Source organism: Rattus norvegicus, chromosome 3 (genome assembly GCF_036323735.1).
Source record: "Rattus norvegicus strain BN/NHsdMcwi chromosome 3, GRCr8, whole genome shotgun sequence".
In the NCBI taxonomy this organism is placed as follows: Eukaryota; Metazoa; Chordata; class Mammalia; order Rodentia; family Muridae; genus Rattus; species Rattus norvegicus.
In genome coordinates, this window is record NC_086021.1 from 180778936 (window position 1) to 180792432 (window position 13497).

General features: G+C 45.1%; 2 long non-coding RNA genes across 7 annotated transcripts in view; one reads left to right on the top strand and one right to left on the bottom strand.

The window, feature by feature from the left end:
* Positions 1–217: 217 nt before the first annotated feature.
* Positions 218–13497, bottom strand: part of LOC108350533 (uncharacterized) — a 37422-nt gene continuing 24142 nt past the window's right edge. For 4 of the 6 annotated variants that reach the window (XR_010065528.1, XR_010065530.1, XR_010065531.1 and 1 more), the window contains 2 exons: positions 1916–2045; positions 218–1278 (listed from right to left, as the gene is read on the bottom strand). This is a non-coding gene — a long non-coding RNA (uncharacterized LOC108350533). Of the gene's footprint in view, positions 2046–13497 lie in introns of all 6 variants that reach the window. The other 2 variants (XR_010065532.1, XR_010065529.1) reach the window with 1 other exon arrangement.
* LOC134486497 (uncharacterized) lies at positions 6493–10694 on the top strand. The gene is made up of 2 exons (XR_010065533.1): positions 6493–8616; positions 10384–10694. It is a non-coding gene; the product is annotated as an uncharacterized LOC134486497 (long non-coding RNA).

A 13497-nucleotide genomic window follows, 5' to 3' on the forward strand; every position in this document is an offset into this window, starting at 1 on the left:
TTTAGTTGTCCACGTAAGTTTTTTTCTCCTCCATAAACCAATGACAACTTTTAAGGAACTTTTGTATTACTATTTAAAAGTCTAGGGGTTGGGGATTTAGCTCAGTGGTAGAGCACTTGCCTAGCAAGTGCAAGGCCCTGGGTTCGGTCCCCAGTTCCGAAAAAAAAAAAAAAAGAAAAAAAAAGTCTAATGAACAAAACTGTAGTCATACACAATATACAGACACATTTTAAAAATTTATTTTTGAAAGTCTCAGACATGTTTGTATTTTGATCAAGTCTTCCTACCCAGCCTCTCCTCTGTCTCTCACCAGTTTTCCCTCCTGTCTTCATGGGATTTATTTTTAAACCTACTGAGTGCACTTGGTGCTGCCTCTTATGGTCATGGATGTAGCCTCGTCCACTTGAGCATGCATAGAGCCTCTAGGATGCCATCCCTGAAGACATTTACTCCCGCTCCATCAGCAGCCTTTGAATGTCAATAAATAGCTCTTCTGATAGGAGTGGGACTTCATGAGCCCTCCCCCTAGCCTTGCCTCATTGCTGCCGATTTGATTCTGTGCAGGCGTCGTGCAGGTGGTCATCGCAGCACAGCTGTCATAAGTTCATGAATGCCACAGATACAAAGGCACCAGAGAGACATCTAAACTGCAAGCCGTGTCCCAGGCAGCAATTCGGTAAGGCGGTCACAGTGGTCTTCAGATGATCTGCTGACTCCCGATCCTAATTGTGTTTTGTATCAGCTGCTCTGATAGGAATGATGTGAGGCAGCCAAGAAACATTACCATCAAATACTCTAATAGAGCCTTTGGAGAAAGAGTGCTGGAGGGGAAGCGGATCCGGTGGGGGAAATTGTTTATGAAGCTCCAGACCAAGATATCCCCGTACTTAGGGAGTTTCAGCCATGTTGGGCATTGAGAAGGGGCTGAAAGAAGCCCATCTTTGTCTCCTCCTTGTAGGGAACTGCTCTCCTTCTGCTGAACGGTCAATCATTTGAGTCACTAGAAATGAACTGACAATAGGCAGATGCACGGGGCAGAAGGCACATGACTTGATTCCATCATACGTAAGAACTTAGCCCGCTCTTCCTGTCCGTCTAATGGTAGAACAGGAATGGGGGACACGGCTGTCACAGGGACGTAGATGATTTCTGGAAAGATGAGAGTGGCTCTCGGATAGATGGCAACGCCTTTACCGGCCGAGTCACTTGACGGCCGTGGAGTGAAATCTTCAGTGAACAAAGAACAGGAAAGAGATGGAAGGAAAATGTGGATCTGGTCTTTAGTCAACAAATGAGAGAGGAGAGTTTCATCAGTCAGTTGTTGCTGAGACAAAATATCTGACAGACTTAACTTAAGGAAGGAAGGTTTATTTTGGCTCATAGTTCAAGGGTACAGTCCGTCCTGGTGAGTAAAGGGGCAGGAGCTTGGGGCAGCTGGAGACACTGTATCCACGTTCAAGAACCAGAGAGGTGTAAGGGCTGGCACTCAGCTCACTCCCTCCTATTTATCCCCGCTCACAACATGATGTCCATGATGTCGCTGTCATTTAGCATGGGTGCTCCTACCTAAGTTGATTGAATCTGGGCATTGCCTTGCAGACGTGGCCAGAGGTATTAATTCAAATCCCATCCAGACTTGGCATCACAAGTCTTTTCTAGCCTCACATGATTCCCAAGGACCCTCTAGAATCATCATTATACCAAGATGCCACATGTCCTAGCCATGGATCCTTTCGCCAACAAGGTGCCATTGGCACATCTGGTCTGAAAGCATACCATTTGGTTTCCACTTTTGCACAGTGAAAACTCAACTCTGGTTAACCAAGTAAATGGTTTATGAACCTGGCAAAGCAAGGAATAAATACGTCTACCATCTTTCACGTCATGGTGGCAAAAATAAAAAATAAAATCCTACTTCTAGATGTTCTTGGAAAGACAGGAAGTCCCAGCTTCTGGCTCCTCTATTTGCGGTATCCACACTTCTTAGAGAGAAATCTGGCCAAAGCCGGGAGCCACATCTGGCAGCTGTTCAGTAGGCTGTGTTGCTAGAGCAGAGATAAAATGAGAAAATCTAAGCAAAGGACACAAATAGGAAAAAATACATTAAGCAGCAGTAAACTCCAATTAAGCTCTGTGGGCTTTTGAAGCTGAATCAGCTTTATACAGCACAGCATTATGTAGGTCAAGGAGCCAATTTAACATCAAAAACAGGCCTTTGCAGCCAGTCTTCACTCATATGCCTGGCCAGCCAGCCCTCCCTCTCTCCCTCCTTTTGCCAGATTCTTAACACAGTGACTCATTCCAGGTGAATGGTTGGGGCGAGGGTGGTGCGAGCTTGATCCTCAGTGTGGGGAAGCTGTGTATGTACCTGCTGATGCACAATTCAGTCCAACAGTGTCTGTGGTGTCTCAAGCATCCAAGCTCATGCCTTGCTTGAGGAAGAGGAGATTAACGATGTACCAGTAAGTCACTGCAGGTGATTATCTCAAGGAAAGGGCCTAAGTCACTGCCTGCTTGTAACTTTCACCCAGAACTCACCACAGTTATAAGAGTAGAAGGGTCACCACTGCATTTTAATTTCTCCTCCTCGTGGAATGTAGTTCTTAGAGGCTGGGAACAGAACAGGCTTCTCAGATCAGGAGATCCAAGAGTGGAGCAGAGGGAGGTACCTGAATACACGCTGCTCGGTGAATGCTTGAATAGATGAACACACTCAAGGCCTACAGCAGCCACAGGAAACCTGTCCTCATTACAGGGGATGATTTTACAAACATGCGAGTGGCTGCTCGTGTCTAGAGCCCTGGCTTTGGCTGTGCAGCATCTGTAAAGACAATGTCTTCGCTCTTGATCCTCAGCACCTAGTGATGTCTGGGGAGGCTGTGATGGTCAGTGCTGTCAACTTGACGACAGAATCCTAGATGACCTAGAAGATGGGCTCCCGTGTGTTGCGTGGTCCTGTGGGGGATTGTCTTGATTATGTAAATTGATGCTAAGACCCCTGTGAGCACTGGGCAGGAACCATTTCCTGGCTGGGATCTTGGACTGCATAAAACAGGAAATGGAGCCTACCAACAGCGTACACTCACCACTTTCTACTTCCTCATGTTGCATTGATTGTGACCAGCTACCTCAAACTCCTGCTACCTTGACTCCCCTGCCATAGTTGATCCCTTGAGCTGGGAGCCAAAATAAACCCTCTTCCCCTTAAACGGTCTTTCTCGTTTTGCTTTTTAATAATATTTTTTTGAGAATTTCCTACAATGTGTTCTGAGGGTATCCATCTTCCTCTCCCAGCTCCCCCAGATCCACCCATTCTTGCACACTACTCCTCGGGTACCGGAAGTTTGGCCTCACGGAAGTCGACTACACTCCAGTGGAAGACCATATATCCAGGAGCATGCGCACAGCGCACACCGCATTTAAATTGCCTTTGTCGGAGAATGGTATCCCAGCAACAGGAAGTTACTAAGACCGAAGCTTAGCCGCTTATGAGCATTTTCAGTGTGGTCCCAGGGGACTCGTAGAGAGCCTTTTCAGTTGGTATGGAGTGGCACTTTGATATAAGCTTTCTCCTGCCTCATGAGCAAAGCGTCTTGTGGCTTGTGGATAGGATTCCTTTGTGTCTTTTCTACCTGCCCGGAGCCCCACTGATCCCACCGCACCACGCACCCCGGAATGCACGTAGATAACACAACTTCCAAACTCTATGGAAGTAAGGTGCTCAGTTAATTCCACTTCCAGGAAGCATTTTGAATCGAATTGAATTCGATTTGGGGGAGGAAAAAAACACCAATTGCTCAATCTAGGATCTTAAAAATATCACTCCCTTTAAATCTATGCTTGGGAAATTCTGCAAGGCTGGAGTCAGTGATATGGCCAGGCTGGGGCTGAGTGGCATGAATTATTCAGAGTGGCAGGAAGAGCAGATGCTCCTCCTCTGGGCCCGGAGTTTTGAAAGGTAGAAAGTTGGAGGGCAGCAGTGACTACACCAGGGGGGAGGAAAAGATAAATGATCGCCCTAAATCTCATAAGCTCCAACATCTGCAGCAGCACATTTAATTTGGTGGCAGAGCTTCCAGTGCTTGCCTTAGGTTACCGGGCAAATGGCGGGAGGACGCTTATGAATCCAGCTTGGACTTTATGAGAGAAAGGGGGTGAAGAAGAAAAGAAAGAAGTGAAGAACAGGGTGGCAAGGAGGAAAGGGGGAGGGGAGCAGAGGAGAAGGGGAGGGGAGGGGGGAGGGGGAGGGGAGGGAAGGGGGAGGGGAGGGAAGGGGGAGGGGAGGGGAGGGGGGAAGGGGGAGGGGAGGAGAGGGGGAGGGGGAAGGGGGAGGGGAGGAAGGGGGAAAGGAGAAAAGGGGAGGGGAGGAGAGGGGAAGGGGAGCAGAGGGGAAGGGGAGGGGAGGGGGGAAGGGGGAGGGGAGGAAGGGGGAGGGAAGGAGAGGGGAAGGGGAGGGGAGGGGGGAAGGGGGAGGGGAGGGGAGGAGAGGGGAAGGGGAAAGGGGAGGGGGAAAGGGGGGAGAGGAGGAAGGGGGAAAGGAGAAAAGGGGAGGGGAGGAAAGGGGGAGGGGAAAAGGGGAAGGGGAGGGGAAAATGGGAAGGGGAAGGGGGAAAGGAGAGGGAAGGAAAGGGGGAAGGGAGGAAAGGGGAAGGGAGGAAAGGAAAGGGAAGGTCAGGGAGACATCTATCCTAGAAAGCAGGAAAAAAAGTGACTTAAGGCATTCAAGGGAATCATACTGTTTGGAAGCAGATGCACAGAACGTTGTTATCCAAATAGAAATAGCTGACGTCCAGCTAAGAACCCCTGCCTCATTGATCATTATCAATCATTGTTTATACCTGCTGGATACAGAGTCAATCTGCAGATACTTGGGTATTCTGGGGTCCAAAAGGAAAGTGCTAAGGGAGGGCAGAATGGATGGGGATGTTTTCATAATAAATGTAAATACTGAAATCATAAAAGCTCAGAATTTTAGAATTGGGAAGCACTTTAGAGGTCCACCATATGGTCGTGGATTGCAGGATTTGAGACGTGTCCAATTTTCCTCCTGATTAAAATGACTTTTAGATGATGGATGCATTGAAGGGTGGGAACAATCTAGATCCTGCAAAGTCTTATTTAAATCACCCTGAAGACGTCTCTGCCCCATCATCTGCTTCTAATGTTGGAAATCAAGAGCAGATGAGCGAACAGAGCCATCTCCATAGTGGGAAGAGAGCCTGCTTGAAAGATGGCGCCTTTTGGTGAAGGGGAGGCTCGCTATTAGTGTCTCTGTAGCACCATCTGAGGGTAAGAAGCCCTCAATGTTCATCCACCTTCCACTGGAATGTGGAATACGCTCTGTGAATAAGTTGTGAGGACCTGAGTTAAAATACCCAAAACCCATCTAAAGAGGGACACGATAGCTCAAGTCTGTGAATGCAATATTCTTACAGTAAGACAGAAGAACCCCCAATACCGGGGCTCTGGCTGTCTGGGTGTGGGTGGTGGCACAAACGAGAGATCCTTTCTCAAGCTAGAGAGATGGCTCAGCAGTTAAGGGCACTGACTGCTCTTCCAGAGGTCCTGCGTTCAAATCCCAGCAACCACATGGTGGCTCACAACCATTTGTAATGGGATCCGATGCCCTCTTCTGGTGTGTCTGAAGACAGCTACAGTGTACTTATATATAATAAATAAATCTTTTTTAAAAAGAGAAAGAGATTCTTTCTCAAGCAAGGTAAAAGCTGAGAACCAAAACCAGACTTTGTTTTCTGAATTCCACTTACACGCTGTGGCATGGATCCGTAGTCACACACGTACAAAAACGTTTTCAAGAACGCATTTAAACAGAGAGACTACGAGCTGGGGTCTTGTTATATTTATTAAAGGGAATTTGAGAAACAAATCCTCAAGTCACTGCCTACTTGACTGTGAGTGCACAAGTGCACACGCAAGTGTGTGCAAGAGAATTAGAGCAGTGAATATCATTCAGAATGGGTTTCTCCCCAACGAAGATAATTTGGATTGTCATGGCTATTGGGGAGAGGTTCAGTTGACATCTAGATGGCAGGATGTAGGGGCATTAAACACCTCACACTGAACAGGACATCCTCCCAGCCAAGAATTATTCAGGCCCAGTACCAGTAGGAAAGAAGTCGAGAGATAATCAAAGCAGAAGAAGACTATAAAAGCATTCCTCAACACTCAACATGTAAACTCAGCTGCCTTCAGGGAGGGTGGCTGCAAGGGAGAAGGGTCACAGGTTCAGGGCTTTCCTGAGCTATGGGGCAAGTTCAAGGCCTTGTCGCAAAATAAACATTTAAAAGAAAAACCTTGGCAAAATCATTGCCTGGTATGCACGAGTTCCAAGGTTCAAACTCCAGTGTGTGTGTGTATCAGTAAATAAGTAAATATTTCCTAAAAGGGATGAAAGCTTCTGCAATCAGACCTGGCATTGGCTTGCCTATGGAAATCTTCCAGGACCACTCGTCAAAACGTTCCCAAGCAGCCATCACTGGTGGTTGCTTAAAGAGGAAAGGGAAGCTTGCAGAGGTTAAGGAAATACCCAGGCCTCTGAAGGAGGATGGAGAGGCATCAAGGGAGGCAGCTATTCCTTACAGTGCAGTGCTGAGTTCCGAAGGAAGACACTATCTTTCTTAAGAAAACTTGTCTGCTAAGGAGGTGAGTTTAGTGAGAGGCCTCAGGTAAGTAGAGGGAGAAGAGCTCCTGAAGAAAATCAAACTAAGAACTGTTCAGGAAAAAAAAACATTTTTTTTCTATTTATGAAAACATTGTGTTGAGTAGGGGTCTGTACATCTATAATGTCAGCATGGGGGACATTGAGGCAGGATGACCAAGAGTTAAAGGCCAGCCTGGGATACCTATACCTATTTGTCAAAGAATAAAAAGAAGAGAAAAATAGAAAATAAAAACAAAAACCCAAGAACAATACAATCGAAACCAGTTTCTTGCCACCTCTACCTGGGTAGAAACAGAAAGACCATAGAGAACCTAACCTGAAATTCCAAATTCAAACATGGAAGGGCGAGGGTCAAGGTCTGCTTTCATGACTGATGGCTACACAACATGGTCAGTCATAATGAGGAGCTGAGTATGTAAGGCAGAAAACTTTCAGACACTCAGGAGTTACGTGTGTCCTCTACCCAGGGCTGTCATCCTATTGCTAGTGAAACAGGGGTACCATGTGTCTTCCAAGGCAAGTGGATAAAGGAGTTTAACTGCATGACATGAAGGGAAAAGGATTGTGTCTGTGTGGAGTTGGCCACATGGTCTAAGGGAGAAGCTTGCTGGGAGAGAAGAAACACTGGTCCCTGGGTGACAGCAAGTGATACAGGGATTTTTTTTTCATGGTCAACACAGCATCTTCCCAGAGCAGAGATGGACCATGCATTGGCTGCCTTATTTTCTCATGGGAGGAGATGATTATCACTGAGAGAAAGGATGGATGTCTAGAAGCTGAGGAAGACATCCTGAGATGGTCATGGATAAAGTGATACACTCAATTCCACATAGGAGGAAGAGATTTCCCCGACTCTGTAATCCCAAAGACAATAGTAGTATAATCGAGTTCTGTCTGCTCATGTTTTATTAGCATATGTTGGTGATAATTATACATAATAGGTTTCATTATGACATTTTCATACATTTACATACTATATCTTGTTCATACCTCCCCTGGATATCTCTCTCTCCCTCCCCCCTCTCCCCCTTTTCGCCTCCCATTAGTCAAATTCCTCACCCCGTCTCACCTTCCTTCTGCTTTCTTATCCTCTTTTTAGAGGACCTAGGCACCTCAACAATGACCATAACTAAGGAAGATCTCCCCCTTCTCCATCAAACTTTACCTGTGTACAGAAGGACTGGGACCCCTTGAGCCCCTTCTGCTTCTATGACATGGTGTTGACAAGCTCAGTGTTGTAGAGATGTCAATTAAGCAGGCTATCCTAGCTGCTGTGAGTTTGAGTGAATGACAGCCAAGTCATTCTTGGAAGACGCCATTCCTCACTACCCACCCCCACTCCTCTTCTTCCATTCATTCCATTTCGTGATGTTCTCTGAGCCTTGGGTTGAACGATATGGATTTACAGCCGAGAGTTCAACATTTGTTCTCTGTACTTTAACCAATGATGAATCTCTCCAGTCACTGCCGATCACTGCAAGAACGGTTTCTCTCATCAACCTCTCAGCACATAATCCTGTGGTGTACGTGTAGCCGAACTCCTTCAGCGGACCTGGACAAGACACTCCCTTCTTCATTCCATCCCATTGCAAGATATTGGAAGTGGCTAGAGAAGGCGTTCAAGGCAGAGCCACAAAAAAGAGCCATAGCCCGTGCAGTTCTGCGTCTCAGCCTACAAGATGCCATCATGGCCATAAGCCTCCAAGCCAGTGCAAAGCAGAGCAGACCATAGAAGAAATGCTTTAACTCCAGAAACCATCTGTGGGATTATTACTATCTCTTTGTATTGAGTACATTACCCGCAGAACTAAGACTATTGCTTTGAGTGAGGTAACAGAGGAAAATTCTAGAATTTAAAATGATCAGAAGAGGAGCAGAAATAGCACAAGGCTTGTGGGAGATTCCGACCCACTGAGAGGCAGAGCCCCGCGGAGGTGTGTGGAACATCTGGGCAGGCTGATAACATGCTTCCTTGCTAGTTTGACACGATCCATACTGCTAGCTTTAATATACCAGCACAGCTTTTAAAAGGAGAGGAAGGTGGGGGAGGAGGCAAGTGTAGGAAGAACACAGCTTCCCATCAGGGTTTCCAGAAAGTGGCTGAGGTGATTTGTGTGACACAAATGGTTGGTTTGATGGGAAGTCCCTCGCTTTCAGACCCACACTCAGACCACACACCCTCAAAACTTGCAACATGCTCTCTGGTGTGTGTATTTAGAGTGTGGGCTGGGAACACCTATTGAATGTGCAGGATGGGTACCTGGGACTGAGGAGGGGCAGGCGTGGAGAGAAGAAAAGGGATGGAGATGTGGGTGGGAATATGGTGGAAACATAGTCCACGCTGGTATGAAGCACCCTGATGTGACCCTGCTTCATGTACAATGAGTACACACCAATAGATTAGAAGAAACCCTCGCTTCAGGGGGAGTCGAGCAGAAAAATAAACAACACACATAGACAAAACAAGAATAAAATACTCAGGAATAAACTTAATCAAACATGTAAAAGCCTCGGGCTCTAACAGCTACCGAGATCCAAATAGAAAGATCTCTCATGTCTGCATGTCGAAAGTATTAATATCCTCACCAAGCCTACACTGCCTAGAGAGATCTGTGGGATCAAGGCTGTTTCATTAATATTATGCTGGCATTTTTATTAAAAATGGAAAGCAATACTAAATGTATATGGAACAACAAAATATCCAGAAAGGCCAGAACGATCTTGAGAAAAGGAACAGAACTGAATACATTACATCTCCTTCTATGTAAATGTATTTAAAATGAAGCGTGCCTAATGCACAGTGTACGTAAGATGGTACTCATGTAGAGGCAGACGGACAGACCAACGACAGAGAAGTCACAAACACGCAAGTAATGCAGACACGCACAACTTGGGAATGATCAGCAAGTGTGCTGCGAAAACTAGAGATCCACACGCAGAATCCTTCAATCACCAAGCAATCAATTAATTAGATTACTTTTAATTAATTAATTCCAGCCTTCATCATGCACCTTACACACACACACACACACACACACACACACACACACATACACACTCAACTCTAAATACATTAGACACAAATGTCACACCTCAAACCATAAGAACAAAACTCTTGATTTAAATAGGGGACAGCTTCATGCTCTTGACCTTGGCCATGACTTCTTGGCCCCAACACTAGAGGGAAAGAGGACAAAGGTTTAAATAGACAAGTGGGACAGTATCTGACTAAAATTTCCTAGATAGAAAAATAAACCAGAGATACAAGATAATAGAGTGTAGGAGAAACTCAAAGGATGGGAGAAAATATTTCTAAACTATACATCTACTAAAAGGTTAATATGAAAAACATCTTAAGAATTCACACAGATCAATAGCCGGAAAAAGCAAGCAATTTCAAAATGAAAGAGACTGTGAAGATGGTTCTCCGAACACGCCAAAGTAGCCAGCAGACACATGAGATGTGCTTCAACACACATGGGCATTGAAGTGCAAATCGGAGCTGCCTTTTCAGATGGCTGACTCAAGGCACACAATATTGTGACAGTTTAAAAATGACCAAAGCAATCAGCTTGCTATTATCCTGTTCTACACAGTGCCAAATTACTGGCTTCGGTTTGTTTAGCTTTCTATTCCCTTTTGTGTCTTTTGCTCCATTTTGTCCTTGTTTAAGTAAAATCAACCCGATGTCTTAACCCTAGTGTAGACAGACGCTGAAGGAGAGGAGACAGGAAGAGACTGGGCAAGAACAGAGTCAGTCGGTGGAGACTTCTTCCTAACCCGTCCGTCATCCACAGATTCTCAACAAGGGCTTTTCTGCTGTCCATACAATGAACACCAAGTCTGAGAAGCTCCATTCACAATTACATCTTCCCAAGTTTTTCTTTGATCGGGCTGCTGCTTAGCTAACATTTTCATTCACGATTAACTTTAAAACCTAATAATTTTGCAATTATGGCATCTGGTAATCAGAGAGAAGAGAATTGAAACTGAATGGTGAGACACAAACAAATTCTTGTCAACATTTCTTGCACACAGGTTTGGTTTCTTGGTTTGTTGCTGTAGTACTGGCATTTTATTGAACTTGGGAGGTTTCTTTTTTCTTTCTACTTAATGGTTAAAAAAATGTGGAACAAACTAGAAAATGTGGTTAGGGTGGGGTTTTCCTTTAAAACTGAAATACGGTTGTATAGCAATTAAGCATTTCAAAGAGATAATTAGAAGTAGTTATTGGGTACCTAATTTTGTTAATGAAAGAGTGTGGGCTCAAGAGAGAGTAAATACAGGACTTGCATGAGGGGTGATTAATCCCCAGAACCCTCATAAAAAGGCAGATTGCCATCCCAGCACTGGGGAGACAGAGAGAGGGCAAAGTGTTGTGGTATCTGCTGGCTGGCCAGCGTGGTCTAATCATCAAGTAACAGGTCCCAGTGAGAGGCCCTGTCTGTCTCACCAAAGAGGAGGGACACCCACGTGTGTGCATGTGTGCACGAGTGTACACACACACACACACACACACACACACACACACAGAGAGAGAGAGAGAGAGAGAGAGAGAGAGAGAGAGACTGACTCATTCTCAATGTGTGTACACGTATCAGAAATACCTGTCTTATTAAGACATTTCTGAAGCCAGGTATGGTGGCACACACCTTTAGTCCCAGCACCCAGGAGGCAGAGCAACTTGATCTACATAGTGAGTTTCAGGACAGCCAAGGCTACACAGAGAAACCATGCCTCAAAACAAAACAACAAAATGAACAGATCAAAACAAACAAACAAACACAAACAATTCTGGATCTTTATGTGCGAAGTATGGCGTAGGACTTGTAGCTTGTCGGTAGAGAATTCTGCATTTGCTTCTGCTGTAACTAATCTAAGGACCTCTTTGGGGGTCCACACATTACGGAATGATGTCATAATGATCCTTGCTCGCCTCGGTCTGAAGCTATGTGATGACCGCTCACACACTATTCCATGAGCCATGCAACACACCTCTTCTCTATGTTGTTTGATAAAAGAACAGAAACTAATAACACCATGGCTTTAAAAACATCTACGCTTGTGTTTGTACAGAAACGCGCTGTTTAGAACACATAGGTAAATACATCACTTTCTTTTCTTCACACAAAAGTCAAAATTTACTAAACATCCTGACAAAAGGATAAATCTAGGGCATGTGTATGTCTACCTGTCAGCCTACTAAAATTATCAACGCTTCCCATATTAAATTGAAAATGCAAAATATTAATATCCATTGAATGGTTAAAAGTGCGTGGGTTTTTTTTCTTCTGTTTTTGTTTGTTTAACTTAAATGTTCAGATAATCCTTAACAATCCCCATAGTGACTGCTCTCAGAGCAGTATTGGGAAACTTTTCCTTTAAGCATCAGATAGTAAAGACTTGAGGGCTTCAGGTTAAAATGCAGTAGCGCAAAATCAAGCATTATCATGTAAGTGAATGACCAATAAAACTTTATTTATAAAAACAAAAGTGGGTGCACTGGCTACAGTTTCAACCCCCTGAGTCCCTTAGAGGGAAATTTCCCACTGAAGCCCCTGTTGTCTAATCCTGTTACTCATGCCTGGTGGCTATAACCCACCCAAGACACCATCTTGAGGACCTGGAACATAGTCACACCGTGGAGGGACATCCCCAGAGGTTGAGTTTTCATTAATCAGAGGTCAGACCAGAGTGTGCTTCCCTGACTAGGAAATGTAAACACAAAACCTGGATCATGGTAAGAAGAGACAAAAGGTGACATGGAAAAGTCATACATACATACATATAAGCATACATACATACATGCATACATACATATATGCATACATACATACATACATACATACATACAGTTGATTCCTTCCTGTTGTGCTACATAGGGTTCAGAGCTCAATGCACAGCAACAACTGATGGACGTATCAAACTGACAAGATAAACCCACCCCAACTTTTAACCAAAGGACCCAGGGAGAGCATCTATAAGAGTGTTAGGAAGCCTGCTTTTCAGTCTCCCAGATGGGTTAATTTTCAGAGCACTCGGAGAGAAGTAACTAAGAGTTGGGTGCCAGAGTCCTCCTTCCACCATCACTCAGATTCTCATTTTGGTGTTCTCTTCTTCACATAACCACATGTTCTGGAAAATATCAGAACGATCTAAAAATCCAGGAGAGTAAAGAATTGGGCTGGAGTTGGAGGTCACCCAGGAGCCGTGGGTGAGCATCTCATCACTCAATGGCTGTCAGTTTTACAGCAGGCTGTCTGCCGTAGGCAGGCAGTTGAAAACAGTTTTAAGCAGACTCCGTGGTTCATGCCTTTCATCCCAGTACTGGGGAGCAAGAGACAGCTCCATCTCTGGGAGTTGGAGGTCAGCCTTGTCTAGACAGTGAGTTCCAGAACAGCCATAATATAGGGCGAGATGCTGTCTCCAAACAAACAAACAAAAAGCTGGGTTGTAAATCTGCAGACAGTCCAGCTGTAAAAATCAGAGGACAGGGAATGAGGTCATAGAAGAAATGGTGGGAAAGCAAAAGGTGGAGAAGGGAAGACTGAATTCTATCCACTCCTCCCAAATCACTGACTGAACCCATAAATGCACGTGAGTGGAAGGGTGTCCCCGTAGTTACAGCCCAGAAGACCGGATGGAAGTGTGAGCTACCACTCAGAGCTGGACGACAGAGCTCTGTGGTGTGAATTGAGCTAGCCTAACTACATACTCGTAAAAAGCGATTCTCTTCTTAGAGTCGTAGAGAATAGCTGATACAGCATACTTTTTACAGTATTTTCTTAATTGTTCTGTATTTCAAGAATTGTACC